The sequence below is a fragment of the Lutra lutra genome, chromosome 17 (assembly GCF_902655055.1).
Source record: "Lutra lutra chromosome 17, mLutLut1.2, whole genome shotgun sequence".
Classification (NCBI taxonomy): Eukaryota; Metazoa; Chordata; class Mammalia; order Carnivora; family Mustelidae; genus Lutra; species Lutra lutra.
The window spans coordinates 5,064,935-5,083,162 of NC_062294.1; the positions used below are offsets into that span (position 1 = coordinate 5,064,935).

At 45.1% G+C, this 18,228-nt stretch overlaps 1 protein-coding gene across 5 annotated transcripts in view; it reads right to left on the reverse strand.

The window, feature by feature from the left end:
- CDH13 (cadherin 13) overlaps window positions 1–18,228 on the reverse strand; it is a 980,849-nt gene that overhangs the window by 372,331 nt on the left and 590,290 nt on the right. The window lies entirely within an intron of this gene.

Sequence of the window (18,228 nt, forward strand, 5' to 3'; positions counted from 1 at the left end):
CCATCATTATAAGGACCTGGATGAAGCTTTTAAGAACAAATAATTAGGAAAAGAGAACCTAGATGTTGAACTGTCCGGTGGGTTTGGGACTCTTGCACAGTGAACTCCTGCTCTGGGTGGCCGCAGCTCACTGCAGAGACCCCCGGGGGCAGCCTCTGGGGCACCGTTTACAGGTGGAGGCCACTGGGATCCCCGTCCTCCCAACTACTGAGTGTCAGGACTGGTTTACGATTCATTGCTGTCTCCTCCAAGCCCAGCATGTAACTGGGAGCGTGGTATTCGGTGGCCAAACACAAGAATGTCATTCATCAGTCGATGAACAAATGGACAGTCATCAGACGACAAATGTACCACGGGGCATCTGAGCTGCTTTTTCTTGAGAAGTAAGACATGAGCTCTGTCCCCTGAAGCTACGGATCCATTTCTGTGTTCTGGCTGCTCCCTGACTATGAAGCAAAGGCCTCCTCGCGAGGTGCCCGCTGTCTGCCTTCCTCTAATTTCCATCTCCATGGAGGGTGGCCGGTGCTGCTTCCAGACCGCTCAAGGGCTGCTCCAGGGAGACCCTGGGCCTCAAATGTCAACGACTCCAATCTCAGCTCTCATCTCCTCGGCAGACATAACGTGTGTGTACCTGGAGCCCTTGGTTGCGCTTCTCGGGTACTTCTGAGCCCCTCAATTATCCCAGCACTCTGGGCTGACCTGGAATGGCCCCGTATTTCCCTGAGGTGAGTTATTTTTTCACTAAGTGAGTTTCCAGTCCACCACAAGCCATCTTGAGCTTCCTGCCCCAGCTGCCCTGCACAAATGACCTAGAGACCCCTGTACCTGGTCACCCAGGGCCTGAATCTACCATTGACACAGTCAATGCAGGTAGTTCTTAGAAGGTTTTAGAACTCATTTGCCAACATTTTAAAGCAGGAGTGAATAAGATTCTAGCTTTTCAAGAATTAAAAAAAAAAAAAAAAGAAAAAAGAAAAAGAAAAAGGGGGAAGAAGAAAGAAAGACCAAGAAAAGAAAGTTCGAAGGTTTAACAGCTTAGTGGCTGTCTTTCCCACATGGCCATCTGCTAAAATGACTGTTATTCTCATTTTAATGGTCTTGTAGCTGCCCTGGGCCACCAAGACCCCTTATTTTCTCCCCAGAACTAAGGCTGAGTGAGAATTTCCTTTTCTTTCCATGCTCGCCTTGTGGTTTTCCCTTGCCTGCACTCATTTGCAGTAATATCCTAAATCGTGGGTAATTTGGCTTTTGCCCTTGTGACCGGTGGGTTCCCGACCAGTCTTCACTTCCTTTCACATTTCACTTACTCTATACTTCTGGCTTCCAGATGATGCCTGTCATGTCCTCTAATACCTTAGTATTTTGCAAGAAAAACAGCTGCGTAGCTCTTAGCAGTCAACGCCAATTTAAATAATTCCATGGCCAACGAATGATGTGTGACGTGCTTGCAAAGTGATCAGTTTGCTGGGCTCCTAATTAATTCTGTGAAATTACACCTTGCCAAGGGCCTTCTGGCCAACTCTGTCAAAGGGTGTAAGAGAAAGTCAGCTTTAGAAAGGCAATTCCTGGCGACCTGACCTCAATTAGCATATTAATAAGGGACAAGGACTCCAATGGGGGATGGATACCTGCTCTTACAACTTCCACCCCAGCCCTATACAAACCAGTTTTCAAAAACCATAAGGTGAGGCATCCACAAACCCCCGTAATTCCAATCTCCCTCTACATGCATTCCACGTACTTTGTCGACGGACTCGGTGAGATGTTTCATTAACCTTCAGTTCTCGTTAAAATATTACCTGGTGGCATCATAGGGCTTCTGTTTCCTTTAGCACATCCTTCCTAACTTTGCACTTGGTAAAGACTTCAAATTCAAACGAAGATACTGGCCCTGGGACAGTTTTTTCTTCTCAGACGTCTTCCACAACTGTTCCTCAACCCTTGCTTTCCTAAGTCAGCTGACTTCCAGCTTTCCTGTCCCAAGCCAGAGACCTAATGGGCTCCAACTGGGGCCTGATTGCCCGGCTGGCAGGGATGTGTCCTGTTCCAGGTCCTCACTCTTGGCCTCCCCTCTGTAATCCGCAGCTGGAACTATGACAAGGGAAGCTCGAAACAGCTGGATTTCTTTTTTTGATTTGCAGCACTGATTACCAGCAAAAAAAAGTCTTCAGAATATTTTATCAGGAAAAAAGTCAGTTCTTCTAGATATAGTAGGGCTTATTTTTTAATACTATTTGTTTAATTGAGGTGAGTAGGGAAATAAACACTCTCACAGGTGATAAACATTTTAAAATTATCATCTGATTTTTGTCATTTGTTCTGACCTATTTGTTTTATTCCTAAATCAGATAATCGCTTTATCTTATATGCAGCTTACCACTCCCTAGCAATATCTGGGCCTCAGAACAGTTTGTACTTCCCCCGCCAAATGGGACTTGGACAAAAAGTCCTGTTTCTTGGACTGATTTTTTTTTTTTTTTAGATTTTTATTTATTTATCGGAGAGAGTGAGAGCGAGAGAGGTCACGGAGGGAGAGGGAGAAGCTGACTTGCCACTAAGCAGGGAAACCCAAAGCTGGGCTTGATGCCAGCACCCTGGGTTCATAATCTGAGCCAAAGGCAGACACCTAACCAACTGAGCCACCCAGGTGTCCCATGGACTGATTCTTAGAAAAATATGTAGTCCAATCCAAGCATGACCAGCTGGGCCATGTGCAGTCGAGTCACTCAGGAATTCACCAGAGTTCAGTGCCTGGTCTTCTTCTATGGATGGGTGTGGTTAGTCACTGCCTTTACTTCAGAGTTTTTGAAGGTTTTGAGTGAGCTGGTTTTGAATGACGGATCCAAAGAACTGGAAACAGTGATCTATTCACTTATCCCCTAAATTTTAACCTTGACCTGATTATTAATTTAGAGCCTATTCAAGCTTTTCTTGTACTTGCATTCCTAAATCCATATGCAATTCATTCCTCTCCACCTGTCTTCTCTCCTGCCTGGCATATTTCTTTCCTGCTATTTCTGTCACAGCTTTGCAGATATGACATGATGTTTTATGAAACCCGCCTCATGCCTTTATCACTAGTTTTGTTTAGTAATTTAAATCTTATTCTTCTTGTTCTTAATGAAAAATATTGATGATTTCAATATTTTCCATTTCTCTCGCCAAGAAGTAAATTGTGAAGAAATGATTTACTATTCTCTGATAGCCCATTCATTCTATTTTTCAAGCACCCAGAACATAAGGAGATGCTCATGCTAGGGTAAGGGCAACGAGCTCACCGGAAGTAGCTGTGTCTACTTTCCAGGCATGGCTTTGGTGATTTCTAGGTGTCTACTTTGCAAACCATAAGACTGGAATGCTACCCTTGTCAGGCTGTGAACACTGGGGAACCAAGGCAAACAGAGGGAAGGTCAAAGAAAGTCCTAGACGTCAAGTCCCTTGATACCCAAACATGCGAAGTTCTTAAAAAGAGAATAGCAGTTATCATATTATTAGGTAAGCAAGTGCACCCAAATAAAACATATCCCTCTCAAGTGTTGTCAAGTGAGAGACAACAAGAGGCAAGAAAAGGGCATTATCTGCTTGGAGAACTCTTATCCATCCTTCAAACAGGGCCTGGGAACCACCCACTCTCTCTGCAGTCTATCTATTATTCTGCCTTCATATAGTTTCATCTATACCTTAATGAGTGATGATTGAATAATGATTTTTGTTTTTGTTTCTTTTTTAGTTCTGTGAGCCTTTCAGATGCAAAGACAAGATCTTGCCCATTTCCAATTTTTTGTTGCATGGCATAGAATCTGGAACAGGCATTTGGGTTGTACCAAACGTGCCCAGGAGGTCCCAAGCAGTGATTTAATGACGGTGGTGGCAGCATTGTCTGACCACCAAGAGAGAAAATGCTTGTAGCCAAGAGTACCAAAGCCAGGTCATTTGTTCCTGATGGATATTGCTAGGGTTCTGGAGGACAATGCTAGAGTTCGCCAAGCAAACCCCTCCTTTCACTTCTACAACACCGTGTGGGGAGGGTGCCCTATGCAGCAGAGTCACTGAGCACAAGCACTGCCTCTAAAGCAGGAGTCATGGTGCTATGATCCTTTCAGATTGTTCTAGAGGTCAAGGTGGAACCACAGAATGAAAGCGGCAACTTGCGCTAAATGGATAGAATTAGAGGGTTTCACTTGGGATCTTTCATTCAAATCAAACCTCAAGATGTCCTGATTGTCTACACTCCATGTGAATCCCTTGCATTCTGCTTTCAGAAGATGAAAAATAGAGAAGCGAGCTTTCACAGTAGAAATGACTTTTAATCAACAGTTCAAGGTCAGAGAGCCTCCAAACGGTAAAGTTCACCGAAAAGATACAAGAAATCGAGTGATTGGATGGGAAACTTAAAAAAGAAAAAGGCGCAGGGTGGGGGGTGGTAGATGAATTTTCCCAGAGAACTCACACCCAAGGAGGCAGAGGAAGAGCTTCCTCACTGGAAATGAACCCCCATCACCTTGTCACCTTGTCAGTCTCAACAGGGGCCGCCTCAGCAGCTCAGGCTCACGAAATACTCAGTATGTTTTAGACACTGTGTTACAGTACACGGCTCTCTCTTTGATCTCTCTGATACTCTCTGGGATGGACAGGTCCCTCATCACCCACAGTACCCAAGGAGAAACTGAGGCTCACTGCAGCCACCTTCAGTAATCTTTCCTGTGGCTGAACTCCAGTGACCCAAATCCAAACAGAAGGAGCGTAGGCAATGTAGAAAGAGGCAGGAAGGAGCTTGGGTTCCAGCATCAGCCCTGTGTCTGCTAGTCAGGTGACCCTGAGACAATTCCTGTGTCTTTCTGGGCCTCTGCTGCCTCATTCATGAACAGGAGCATTGCTGTGGCCAGCAGGATTATCTGCAGCTCTTGGCTGGCTGCAGATAATTCAAGGTTATTCAAGATAATTCAAGATGCATGTTGTTGCCAGGCATCTTGAAGTGCCTGGAGGAAAGCTGGAAGAGTAGACAGGATAGCCTGACTCGGGTGACTTTGGACTTGGCCATGGCATTTGCTTTGGGTCAATGGAATTCAAGCAGATGTGACATGTGGGTGGCTTCAGATGTGTTCACGTGGGTTGGCTCATGTCACATCTGCTTGACTTTCATTGCTCATCCACTACTGTCCACTATGGCAGGGTTTCTCTACCCCAGCACTCTTGACATTCAGGACTGGAAAAATTCTTCATTGCGGGAACTGTTGTGAACACCATGGGATAGTTAGCAGCATCCTTGGCTTCTACCCACTAAATGCCGGTAGCAACCCCCTCCTCCTGGTTGTGACAACCCCAAAAGGTCTCCACGTATTGTTCAATGATCTTTGGGGCACAAAACCACCCCTGCCTGAGAGCCACTCTACTATTTTCTCCTTGCTGGGCAGCCACTTATTTGAGGAGAAGGAGGAAGCCCAGGAACCCAAGCCAGCCTGGAGCCCAGTCCAGCACAAATGGACCTCAGCTGACCAGCAGACATGGGAACAAGAAATCTGCACACTTATACTCATTGTACACCACGGTGATTTTGTAGTTCCTTTGTAGCAAAAAGCCTAACATCCTAGCCATGAGGACAACATCAAGCCCATGGTAGGATTCCATGTACGGTGCCTGAGGACACTGGGGCACTTGCCACTGGTGGTATTAATACTCCTAGACTCAGATTGCCTTACAAAGTGATTCAGCTTGTGAGGCATCTTACCTCTTGCCCTGCAGAAGCATCCCCTGAAGCCTTCTCATCAACTCTCCCCACTCTGCTCCGTGGTCCCCAATCCCTGCTCTCTATGACTGCATCCCACACAGCCCCTGTGTCCACTCCCACTTTTGGAGCAACCTCCATGGCCAGGCTGCTCTCCTCCAGCTCTTGGGCAGCCTTGACCATCTTTTGCTTTGCTCCCCCTTCTCCCAGGTTATGGCGAACTGAAAAATTCGGAGCCAGGACACATAAGAAATAGTTTAAAATAGATGCTCACTGAACTTGGTCAGCGTAGCAATTATAGGGGTAATTACTCAATATCTGTATATATGTTTGAATGTCTGACTTCCAAATATTCACCTCATATAAGGGCAAGGATGATTTTGTGTCTGTTTTGCTCTTTATGTAAAGCCAGCACCAGTACCATTCTGGGCCTGGAACCCTGGCAGACTAAATGGATGGATGAGTAAATGAGCCAGAAGAACATTCACTCCTCATAGCAAGCATGCTCATAATTTAGATATAAACTGATGGCCACCTAAGAACCTTATTTAAATCACACAAGATTCCAATGAGTTGCCCATAGTAAATGTCACTAGATACCATGCAAAGAAACATTCAGAACTCTAGGATAGGAGAATACATTTAGTAAAGAATTAGGTTTTCTTAGAGCTTAGTTGCTTTTTTTAAAAAAATTTTGTTTTAAAGATTTTATTTATTTATTTGACAGACAGAGATCACAAGTAGGCAGAGAGAGAGAGAGAGAGAGAGAGGAGGAAGCAGCCTCCCCACCAAGCTCTAAAGTTCTACACTATCATTTGGGATTTCCTTTTTGCCCCCTGCACAACCTAGTATGACATCTGAGTTTAGTGTCATCAATTCATGGTCAGATCGGTCAATTCCATGCCTATGGAGTTCTCAGCACTCTGAACCTCTCACCTTGCCATAGGACCTAAGGGTCTGCCTTGGATTCAGTAGACATGTTGGTAAGGGGCCATCTGACCTTTCTTGGGCTTCTATGCATGAGCTTAGGATAAGCGACGACTGCAGTTACAAATACCAACCACAGAAAGGCTCCCATGGTGGTGGACATGCTTCCGCGTACCTTAACCTGTGATTCCTCACTGTCACTTTGTAACCTCGGCAGGAGTACCCTGGGTACAACCAGCACCAATGGGTACAACCCGTTCTGCAGTTGAGGGTAAGTGCCTTGCACAAGCACACACAGTGGAGAAATTCAAATTCCTTTAGTCCTTTGTAGGATAATACCACATTGTCCAGAGGCTGCCCAGAGGCAAATGCCCGGGAACCCACAGGAACCATCAACTAATAGAGTAACTTGTAAAAGAGCTTCGCACAAATCCCATTCCCCACACAGGGTCCCAGAGTCCTTAGAGTGAGGTGTTATTTTAGGCAAAGCTGGGAATGTAAAACCAACATGGGACTTGAAGACTGCAGCCCAGCTTGCTCTTAAAGTCAGTAGAATCACCCAGAAAGTCCAGCACAGAACCCTCTCCAGTGAGTCCAACACGGCCAGGTTTTCCTCTGTTGTTGGAACAGATGGCTGACCTTCAGCTGAGCCCCAGATGCAGTTGTGGGCTTATCTTTATGGGATGTAGATGGAAAAAAAAAAAAAAAAAAAACAAAAAGCCCACACAGTACCTCTGAGATGCTAGAATCATGCTCAGCTCGGGCAGACACTCTCACTCTGAAACCAGAGCCGTGGGGCAAGTTGCTTCTCGGCTCACCAAGGGCACGTGTTTACTGAGTGTCTGGGAGCAGAACCACCCACACTGTGTAAATGGTTCTCTCTCTCTCCCTTTCTCCAAGCAAAATATTTGCCTTTGCATAAACTCAGCATACATATGCTTTAACTGGTGGTTTGGGGGCTTGGGCTTCCTGCCTGTAATGAAGGATAGATGGCGTCCACGCAAAGGGGAAGGGTGTCCATGGTATCATCTACCTACTTACGGGAAGCCATGCAATTTGAGCAACGTAAATGGCGTCTACAAACTACACAACTGAACACACGGACATCCAGTCTCGGGGAATATTTTGCCCATGATGGGGCAGCCTCCTCACGTTGAACAATCCAGACCGGCTCCCCAAGCCTGAGCGAGGGCTCTGTCCTGGTAGCCAGCAGATCTAGCTTTACGTATCACCCCAGCCACCTCAGTTTAGAAAATCAATCGTCTTATCATCAGCTTCATTTTTAATACCAGATCATTTTGATAGTTCTATACGTTTCTCTAAGCAGTGAGTACTGGGGAGACATTTGAAAGAACAAAAGTATTCACGATTTTGTGAATCATGATACCAGTTGGGAAAGTAATTGGTTAAAGACGAAGAACACAGAAAATATTATAGATTGTCAGTTTCCCAAGGTATGGTGGGGGTGAACAAAAGTTTATTAAAAATAACTAATACTAGACACAACATGCATAGCTCATTACACTCAGGCATGTTTTTGATTAGGGCAATGCTAGACAACAGCTCTTCAGATGAGATCTGACAGCAGGTAAATTACACAGTATAAGGGTTTAAGGTGATCTACAGGACAACAATGTCTTAATCATAAATAGGATTTGTGTGCTGGAAAATACATTCTATCATTAATGAAACAGACAAATGAACTGAAAAACATCATATCGCGCCATAGTTTTAAGTAGCTTACCTTAGCAGTGTAATATGGGTAGTAAGTCATGCATAAAACCCTGTAAAAGCTCATTAAGTCAGGATCAGTTTATTCAAAACAGCACATATTTCAAATAACTGTTCTTCCTTAGCCAATTCCAGACTCTACTGTTTAACAACATCAACGAAAATAATGGGAAATGAGGCAATTGTAATTCATTTATAAGTTATGTCTCTCTAGACCTCCTGCATTTTACTTTACTTCACTTTATTTTATTTTATTCTTACTTTATGTAGGCTCCATGCCTAGCGTGGAGCCGAACCCAGGGCTTGAACTCATGACCCTGAGATCAAGACCTGAGCAGAGATCAAGAGTTGGATGCTTAACTAACTGAGCCACCCAGGTGCTCCAAATCACTCTTGCATTTTAAATTGGTGATCCCAGGGACCTCAAATGTTGGTAAAAATCCTTGGGGGTCATTTCCTGGCACTGCCTGTCCTATACCCAATGCCGACATTTCCTCAAAATCTTCCATGGCCTGGAGCCCTTCAGCTTTGGGCTGAGAACCTCAACAAATGTCACTCTCACATTTTTCTTTTCTTTGAGGAGTCTTGCCGCTGTATCGGGTTATTAGTATGGAGCAACCTTACTGAAAAGGCAGTTGTTAGGTTTCTGGCCAGCTGAAAGTTTAGTGGCAGCACGCTTCTGACGGATGCCACGAGACATCGAGTGGTCACAGAGAAGGTTGCAAATATCGAGTTGGACATCAATATCTACATTTGCAGCATCCACAATTTCAAAGATAATTGCTCTCAAAGATCTCAAGTCACCAACTCATCTGTCAAAATATCAATGGCTGTGAAATCTGCCAGTCCTTCAGAAGTCAAAGATTCCCCTTTCAAAAAAAGACTTCATTTATTCAATGTTCCCAACTATACAAAAATAAACGGCCCAGGAGAGATATTTATGAGAGTTTAAAACAGTCTGTAAACCCACGAGCATGTGCGTGGGCTTTGCTTGCTGGTCGTGACCCTAATTTTCTCTGCATTAGACCCAGATGGGGGAAGAGCACTGACTCCCCAAGAACTTGTGGGAGCTGCTTCGTCTGACAGCAGTACTGGGACAATCTGCCCTTTATAGCCGGCTCTGGCATGGTGTGCCCAAAGACCACGGTGACACAGTTAGAGGTGCCAAGATGGGATCCAAGTACAGATTGTCTGAGTTGAACTCCTGGCTCTTGTCACACCCACAAGCTGCTACCTTTACTACTGCCAAAGTCTGTGTGCGGATTCGGTCTGAATTTGGAAGCAACAGAGAAGGAATTCAGCTTTTCTGGTTTTGTTTCATGACATGTCATAGGAGATGTAACTCTTAACTTCCTTGCATTCCTGGCCCTTTTTTTGGTAAGTAACAGCCCCCCCCCCGACCTGCCCTTGGGCCATTACCTCTCCCCTGTTCGATGAGGGTCCAGTAGGCCTGTCAATCACTGGCGCCATTCCCTCCAATCCTGCACAAGAGAGGTGGGCTCATGACCCAGTGGAAGCCAGCTGGAAACTCTCTCTTGGGAATGGGAACCACGCAAAGGGTGCGGCGGATGGAAGGTGGGTGCTGAGAATTTATTCCGGTAGTTCTGCCTAAAAAAGAGTCTTCAGGAGTTCCTGGCTGGGATCCCCAGAACTGAACCTCTTTCTGTCCTTTCTGAGAACCAGCTGTCAAATTTTTAAATCTGTAGAGTATGGCCAGCATTCACCCAGTGATTCTCTTACTGCCTTGGTTAGCCAGCGTCTGCCTGTCCTTCCATCACAGAACCCTGAGCGGTTCACATGAGAATGTTCTTCTGAGCTGGCCCACATCTGCGGGCCCACGAACGGCCAGCTCGTCTGCATCTGTCTGCATCGGGCTGACCAGGAGAGACGTGGACTGTGCAATCGAGGGCGGAAAACACTAAAACGAACATGGAATAAAAATATGTCCATCAGCCAGTGGGGGGAAAAATCAGGGGCATATTAATTCCTGAGATTCTTCCTCCTCTAGGAAGAGGTTATATTTGTCCTCGCCGAAGAAGGTGGTTTAGAAAAAAGAAAGCCTATTAGGTGTCCTAGACAGTCTAGGTCTTGGAGTGACAGAGATTTGGTTCAACCCTGACTGCTGTTCCTTACTGCGTGGGCTCGTGCACCTGCCTTCTTCCCACTGACACTCAGTTTCTGACTCTGTAAAATGGGGACCGCATGACCAAAAAGACAATGTCTGTGCACGCACGTGTGAATATGTACAAACACACACTGTTCACACGGAAATTCCCTGACAACAGGAAGGGTTAAGGAGATAGTCTAGGGGAAGGAATGGGATTTGACAGAAAGCATTTACTCTACATATAAATGTGTGTCTATATATATGCACTTGTGTCTACGATACATATATCACAAGATAAATATATTCTTTAAGCAACTCTCCTTGCTGCAAAGCAGCCTCATTACACACACAGGGAGTGCACATCCTGATACAACAAAGTCTCACAGACGGTCATGGAGGGATCGGGACAGGCGACCGAGACTCCAGAAGAATTTTAAGCTCTAGTGATTCATTTGACAAATAGGAACTTGAGACCTAGTCAAGGATCCAAGTGGCACAACCAGGACATAACAGACATGATGGTGTTCTGAAGAATGGGACGAAGATGTATGAGGAGGTGAGGGAGGAGAGAGGCTCTGGGAAGAAGGAGGGGGCATGGTCCTGTGGCATCTGCCCAGGCAGAGGATAGCCCTGCCGTCATGGCACTTCGTCTGGGTTGGCTGGTTCTAGAACCACCTGGATGGGGGGCTGGGCTAAAAACAGCCACACGCTCAGAGTGCTGGTGTCCCTTGGACTGAACACAGGCTCCCACCGGGTCTGTTTCTCGGTCCTCCTATAGCCGTGAAGCAAATGGCTTGCAAGAAAGGAGCCTAAGCCTCAGGGATGGCCCGCAGCATTCTCCTGCCTTGGGAATGATAGCTCCATGAGCGTGCGTCCCGTCCAGGGCCCATGGTGCCACCCAAGCCACAGCCCATGCACAAGTGTTGATTTTGAAGGACCGGAGGAAAGAGGTGGGAATGGCAGGGAGGACAGCGGGGGAGCATCGACGGCAGTGGCATCTGCCGGGTTCAAGTCTCCTAAGGGAGCATGGCCTTGGCCAAGGAGTGTGCCCCTGTCGTGCCTCCTGTGTGAACCTTCGTGTGACCCTCCTCTCTGCCTCCATGACACAGGCTTACACACGTGCACACACATACACACCCACGCAGCTTTAACGTTCTCGGCGCTTTCACTATTCATTTCCTGTTTCTCAACCAACAATCACAGAAACTAATTTACCTTATCAAAAATGCAATTACTCAGTATCTTAGACTTCTATTTATTTGACAGCCTTCTAATTTTCTCACTTTTACCTAATTTGACAGGGAATATTACAGACATAACTAGTCTTTCAAAATGACTTTCGCAAGGTTAGTTCACTTGTTAATTGACCCTCCGTGATGGCAATTTATGAAGCATATTAATTTCATCTGTCACTTCCAACACACAGTAAATGTGGAAAATAGTCTATCTTTCATAAGGGACCTTGTAAAAGAAGTATGTCGGAATTCTTAATTAATATATGCATATCCTTTCAACCATTGATAGTGTGCAGAACTTTTATACCCTCATCTGAAGCTCTGTCTACCTTTTATAAATGTTTTGCTTTTCCTTTATGATGAAGGAGAGACACCTTCACTGAGGATGATTCTGCCAGGGATATAAATCACCACCTCAAAAATGAAGACGCCATTTGTCTGGAAGGATTTCTGGAGCCCACAAAGGCAACGTTGAAAAAAAAAAAATCCCACGAGAGCCACAGCACGAGGAAAGGTCTCCTTTGCAGAAGGCAGAAGCTAATGCCCTTTCATACCCACCGTATGGGTCCCTTAAGGAATGAAGTCAGACACCACTTGCCCACTTTAAGAAAAGAAGGGGCTGTCTCCAGAGGCTATGCTGGACCTTCAAAGGACACCTGCTGATGAGAGAGCCCTCATCACGTGGATTTGATTGATACAGACTTTTCTTTCTGAACTACCTGGTACCCCCCAATTCAGTTTCAAACTTAGTCATTCCCAAATCACCTTGGAGCCTACCAATGGGCAAGCGCTTGGTATAAATCTGTACACAGGGCAGACACAAGCTCCATGCTCACGGGGCTCACACACACGCAGAAAAATAGCCAAGTCCATGGAATAGGAAACGGAATTAGGATATGGGGTGATAAGCCCCAGGGCAGAGTGAGGAGGGGTTCTGGAGCCTGAGGCGTAGTGGGGTGGCAGGAGGGAATGGGTCCAAGGCACGGAGGAAGAGAGTTCTCTCAGCAACCAACGCAGAGCGATCCAGGATCTCCCCCTTCCTCCCTGTCTGAACATTCTTGCTCCCAAGTTCCTGACTCCTCTGTGCTCCCAGCTTATGGAGTTCCAACATCTCGGAGAGCATCTGTTCCTGCTTCAGCTGCAGCAAGGAGGCCTGGGCTCCTTCATGGGCAGATGTGTTGAGTCTTGGCTCTTCTGCTTGTTTTGTTTTTGTTTTTTGTTTTGTTTTGTTTTGTTTTTTTGAGAGAGAGCGTGCCCATGAGTGGGGGGAAGGGGCAGAGGGAGAGGGAGAAAGAGAATCCTATGCAGGCTCCATGCTCAGCGCAGAGCCCAATTTGGGGCTCAATCTCACGACCCTGAGATTATAATCTAAGCCAAAATCAAGAGTCAGACACTCAAGTGACTGAGCCACCAGGCACCCATTACCCCTGGTTTTTACCTGCATCTGAACTGTCCACACCCCAGCACGGAGCCTCTATGAACAAGGGCTCCATTTCTTCACCCAGCCAATCCTCTAGCTAAAACATTGGCTCAGGAAGGGGTCTTTACAGGGATGTGCACCATAAATTATCCAGGTTCAGCCTTAACATTCTCTTAAAACCTTTTAAAAGTAATAGTGTCTTTCCCTTTGTGATCTCAAGTGTCTTCTTCCTGCAATTTGCTCCACACTGAAAATCTCCTATTCCCTTTATGAGATTAAATGCAATTTTCAAGTTGGAAGGTCTTCAGGTAGGAGATCTCCAGAAGAGATCAGAATCCCCTGTTGAGGTCTGAAACCTTACACACACACACACACACACACACACACACACATGCACAGACTTATTAAAGCTGAGGTTAAGCTTAATCATTTATGTTTTCTCTGATCAAATAGACAATTTTATTTTCTCTCAAGCATCTGGCTAATAAATACCCTAAAAGGTCATTCCTGGCTTTGAGCTAAGCACAAAATATATATGTTTGGGAAGAAAAAGCCTAATCTTTAATTTGACAATAATGGTATTATAAGAGCTGAGGGTTTTCTTTGTTCAAGTAGCAAATATACATATACAGAGAGAATAGCAATAAAATATAAAAAGCATGTTAAAGCAGACGCATCCTGATTTTTTCTACAGTATATTTAATAAGAGCATATTTTAGACTGTTTACAACGAGAACTATTTGACTTTTGATTGAGATAGTCCGTGCCAGTGATTTACCCTCAGAACCATTTTACAAAAATGCAAATTATAAAGGTGGTGTGCTGTAAGGTCCTCATCAATCATAAAAGGTACATATTTTGAATAAGTGTTCAGATATATAATCTATACTTCGTAGATCTCAGCACGAACGTGCTGCCCTGAGCAGCTCAAGTGCACCGCATGTATTATCGGAAAATAATTACTCCCCTGCTCTCATGTTATCACACGATAATAGTGCTAAAATGCGGTTCCGAGCATTTCTGAGGGGAAGGAGATTTCTTCATTTAATCTCAGAGCCAAAAAACGCTGGGGGAGGGGGAGCCTTGTGTGCCCGCATGCGCATTTGTGTGAGGTGAGAACCTTTCCTTTCTCTTCAAGGTTAACAAAAATACCTTTTACAATACTTCTCCGTTTTTATGAACAAAGTGGCTGAATCGCGCCCAGATACCTTCCAGACACTGAGGAAGTATTGTGTTTTGTTTTGTTTGTTTTGTTTTGTTGTTGTTTTTTACCAAACATAATGAACCCTCAAGGGAGGAAATTCATGGTTAAATAAAGTTTTCATGGCTCGAAGGATTGGATGTTCCTATTAGTAAAATTGCCTTAAGATGCAGGGTCAGAGGTACCTCGAAACCACCCATGCATCTGTGGACACACGCAGTTAGCCCTCAGCATAGGGCAGAGGAATTCTGGAACATTCTTGTTGCTTTAAGATTCCATCAATGAAGAGAAAGAGATGTAGGTCTGAACTGATCTTTTTCCTCCCAAGGGGAAGAGCAAATGAAATGAAATGAAATAAAATAAATAAAACAAAACAAAACAAAACAATGGGAAAAATAATCATACTGGGATAAAACTGTCTGTACTGAATCTCAGATGTGTGCTTATCACGGACCTCACTCCACCCAATGGACACAGTCCTGCGAGGTGGGTGGGAGCGCTGTGGGGGCAGGGTCACCATGTAGTCCTGGATCTCTGGAACCGGGGCAGAAGTGACTTGCCAACCCCCTACCACAACTTTGCTCTGAAGGTGGGTTGTGTGTGGTTTGTGTCTGGTGTGGAACCGGACAGTGTTTATCCATCCCGAAGGCTTCGATTTCTTGCACTGCCCTCACTTTGGGTTACCATCTAGGGGCTCAGAAAACACAATCTTCTCCCCTTCCTATGTCTTTTCACAGCTTTCTATGTAAGTGGGACACAGTAGATACCCTGGCTTATGGAACACTTCCTAAGGGCTCCGTACTTTCTTCTATATTGTACAACAGTCATTCTTAACGAGGGCTATCTCCCCCTCCAAAGACATTTGGTGGATTTGGAGATGTTTTAGGTCGTTACAACTTGGGAGCTGGTGGGTGCTGCTGGCATCTGGCGGGCGGAGACCAGGGATGAGACTAAACACCCTGAAAGCCTAAGGCAGCCCCCAAAGGAAGAGCCATCCAGCTCCAAGTGTCAGTAGTGGAAAGGATGTGGTTGAGAAGCCTCATCTTAGAAGGATTACTGTAGTGCTCATGTCACAAATATGAGTTACATTATTTTATTTTCCCAGTGCTGTACACTGGGACACAGGGTCTAAGAGGTGAATGACTGTAGTAGCTGTAATTTATTGTCTATTTTGTGCTTGGCTCTCTACTAACTGCTTTCCTATATATTGTCTGCTCATGGACACTATGAATTCGGTTCTATTAACCTCATTTTATGGATAAAAGAAAATGGAACCTCAGTTGCTCCAGGTCACATAGACATGAATTGGCAGACCTTAAGATACACACTCCCTTCTGCCTGGCACCAGATCCTATATCCCTAGGTCCCCTATATCCCTGAGTCAAGGTCATTGCTACTCAGGGGCAGGCTCGGGGATTCAAACTCAGAAGGTGAAATTCCGACTTCAAGACTTTTTCCCATGATACCTTGATGCCACACAAGAAAAAAACAAAACCCTCTGAAAACACACGATGTGTAAATGTTCTGGGATTAGACGGATGATTTGAAGGCATCCAAGCTGCCTGGCACTTGGGTGGATTAGAGGGTCCTTCCAGAGAAGAGACCCGGGACAGGAGTGCCCAAGCAGGAGGCTCTCTCTGTGGTCAGCGGTCCCCTCCTTCGTTTCTTGAAGGCCAAGAAACAGATGATGGTAAATATGTCAAGGGATCAGTTCACTCCGATGCTCCCATTGTGGGAAGTCATTGAAAGTAGGGGGCAGTCCTTTTGATATTGGGACAGAGAGGCCTTCCAATGAGTCACCTCTGGTTTTACAAACAGACCTCATATTGGGTGCATTCTACTTTAGATGGCAAAATCTTGCTCATCTGGAGGAATGCGTAGTTTATTTCAATTACAATACTTGAAGCTTGAAGAGAAAGCTCTTTCATAAACTATGTGGAGAGGGAAGTTGTGACCGAGGCCTCTCACCCTTATTAGCAGCTTCAAGGTGATTAAGTCACGAGAACTTAATGATTAACCTATTAACCCACAGAATATCTGCTCACTGCCTTGTTCATAAAGATCACATCCCCTCCCTCCCTTATACAACATAAGTGTCATCATTATTCCTAATTTCAGTCAATAACTTGTACCAATGGACATTTATAGAAGGTATTCACTTATCTGCCCAGCTGCCTGATATTCCATACGTACTGAGAACAAGTATCTATTATTTGATGGTTGTTCTATATAGGCCACATCAGATCAGAATGGCTAGTGCCAAGATTATCACTTTCCTAGAGGTGGTACCACTTTCGTCCAGATCTCGAGGGAACCTTGAAAACCCCAGTAAAAGTTGGAATCACCACCTCAAGCTCCTTCCCTCCTCAACTCAGCCAATTAACCAGACACCTGATCGTCCCCTGGTCCCATCCTGACTCTGTCTAGAATTCCTGACACAAATTTCTTCCCCAAGACTTTGGTCCGGTTCCACTTTCCATCCCATTGAGTGAGCTGCTCCAGATCAGACCCACAAGTCCAATCTCACGTACTCTCCTGCTCCAAACCCAGTTTAAGATAAAACCCACGTTCCTTACCTTATAAAATCCTCCCTGATCCAACCCCTCTCCTCCCCTCCTGCCTAATCTCCTATCACTCATCTGGTCTCTGTGATGTCCACTGACATAATAGTACTTGGAGTTCCCCGAACAATTGTGACCCTCCATGCTTATTGTTTCTGTACATCCTGGGATGGTTTTTTTTATCTGCCCCTAACACTTAGAGACTAGAAAATGTCCTCTTCATCCTACAAGACAGGCAAGGTCTAAAGTCCTGGAGGAAAACTTCCCTGCCACCAACCCCATGCCCCTCCCACCCAAGATGCCCATCGAAGCTTATCATGACAGTCCTGAGACCTTACCAGGATCTAGGCTCAGGGGGGCTAAATTCTTCCCTAAAGCTTTAAAGTATGTGGGGGTCTCCCTTCCCATACTCCTCTTCCCCAAAAAGACAAACAAAAGAGATATTCTCTTTTTCTCCCCTGAGGTCATCATGTTGGCAATTTGTAGAGGCATCTTTGTGCCAACCAAGAGCTAGTGTTAGACTGGAAATGACAGTGGTCAGGATAGATCAGAGAGAGTGAAAGAACCTGAGACCTTGATGAAATTTTTGAGCCATTGTACTTACTGCACCTGGGAGTTTGCCCTTCTTCTGACCTCCCAGTTTGATGAAATTTATTTTCTCACTTAAGTTTCGATCAGTTTGAGTTAGAGATTTCTGCTATTTGAAGCTAAAAGCATCCCCACTTCACTGCCTTCTCTGATATCCCTGCTCTTAGCTCTGGGCTCAGTACTCCTCCTTGGTCTCTGCCTACCGTGCCTCTCATTACATTTATTTGTAATTCTCCTTTGACCTGTCTGACTTCACTTATTAGACTGTGAATCCCCTAATAGCAGGACCATGATCTTATTAGTCTTTTATCTCCTAATTCTTGGTAAATAGCCGATGTTTGTAACATTTTGCAAAATCAACTTTGCCAAATATCTACAGGTAAAGGGATGGGGAGTTGGGAGAAAATCTAGGTTGTATCTTCTCTTGTACCGAATTATTTTCTGGTATATAAGAAGCCCTGTTTGTGCCATGTGAAAAATTGTTTTTTAAAGATTTTAAAAATTTATTTGTTTGACAGAGAGAGAGAGATCACAAGAAGGCAAAGAAAGAAGGGGAAGCAGCTCCCCGCTGAGCAGAGAGCCCAATGTGGGGCTCCATCCCAAGACCCTGAGATCATGACCTGAGCCAAAGGCAGAGGCTTAACCCACTGAACCACCCAGGTGCCCCAGAAAAATGCCTTCTTGACTTAAATGTTGGGTCCTGCCAATGTTACGAATCAGATTCAACTAATAT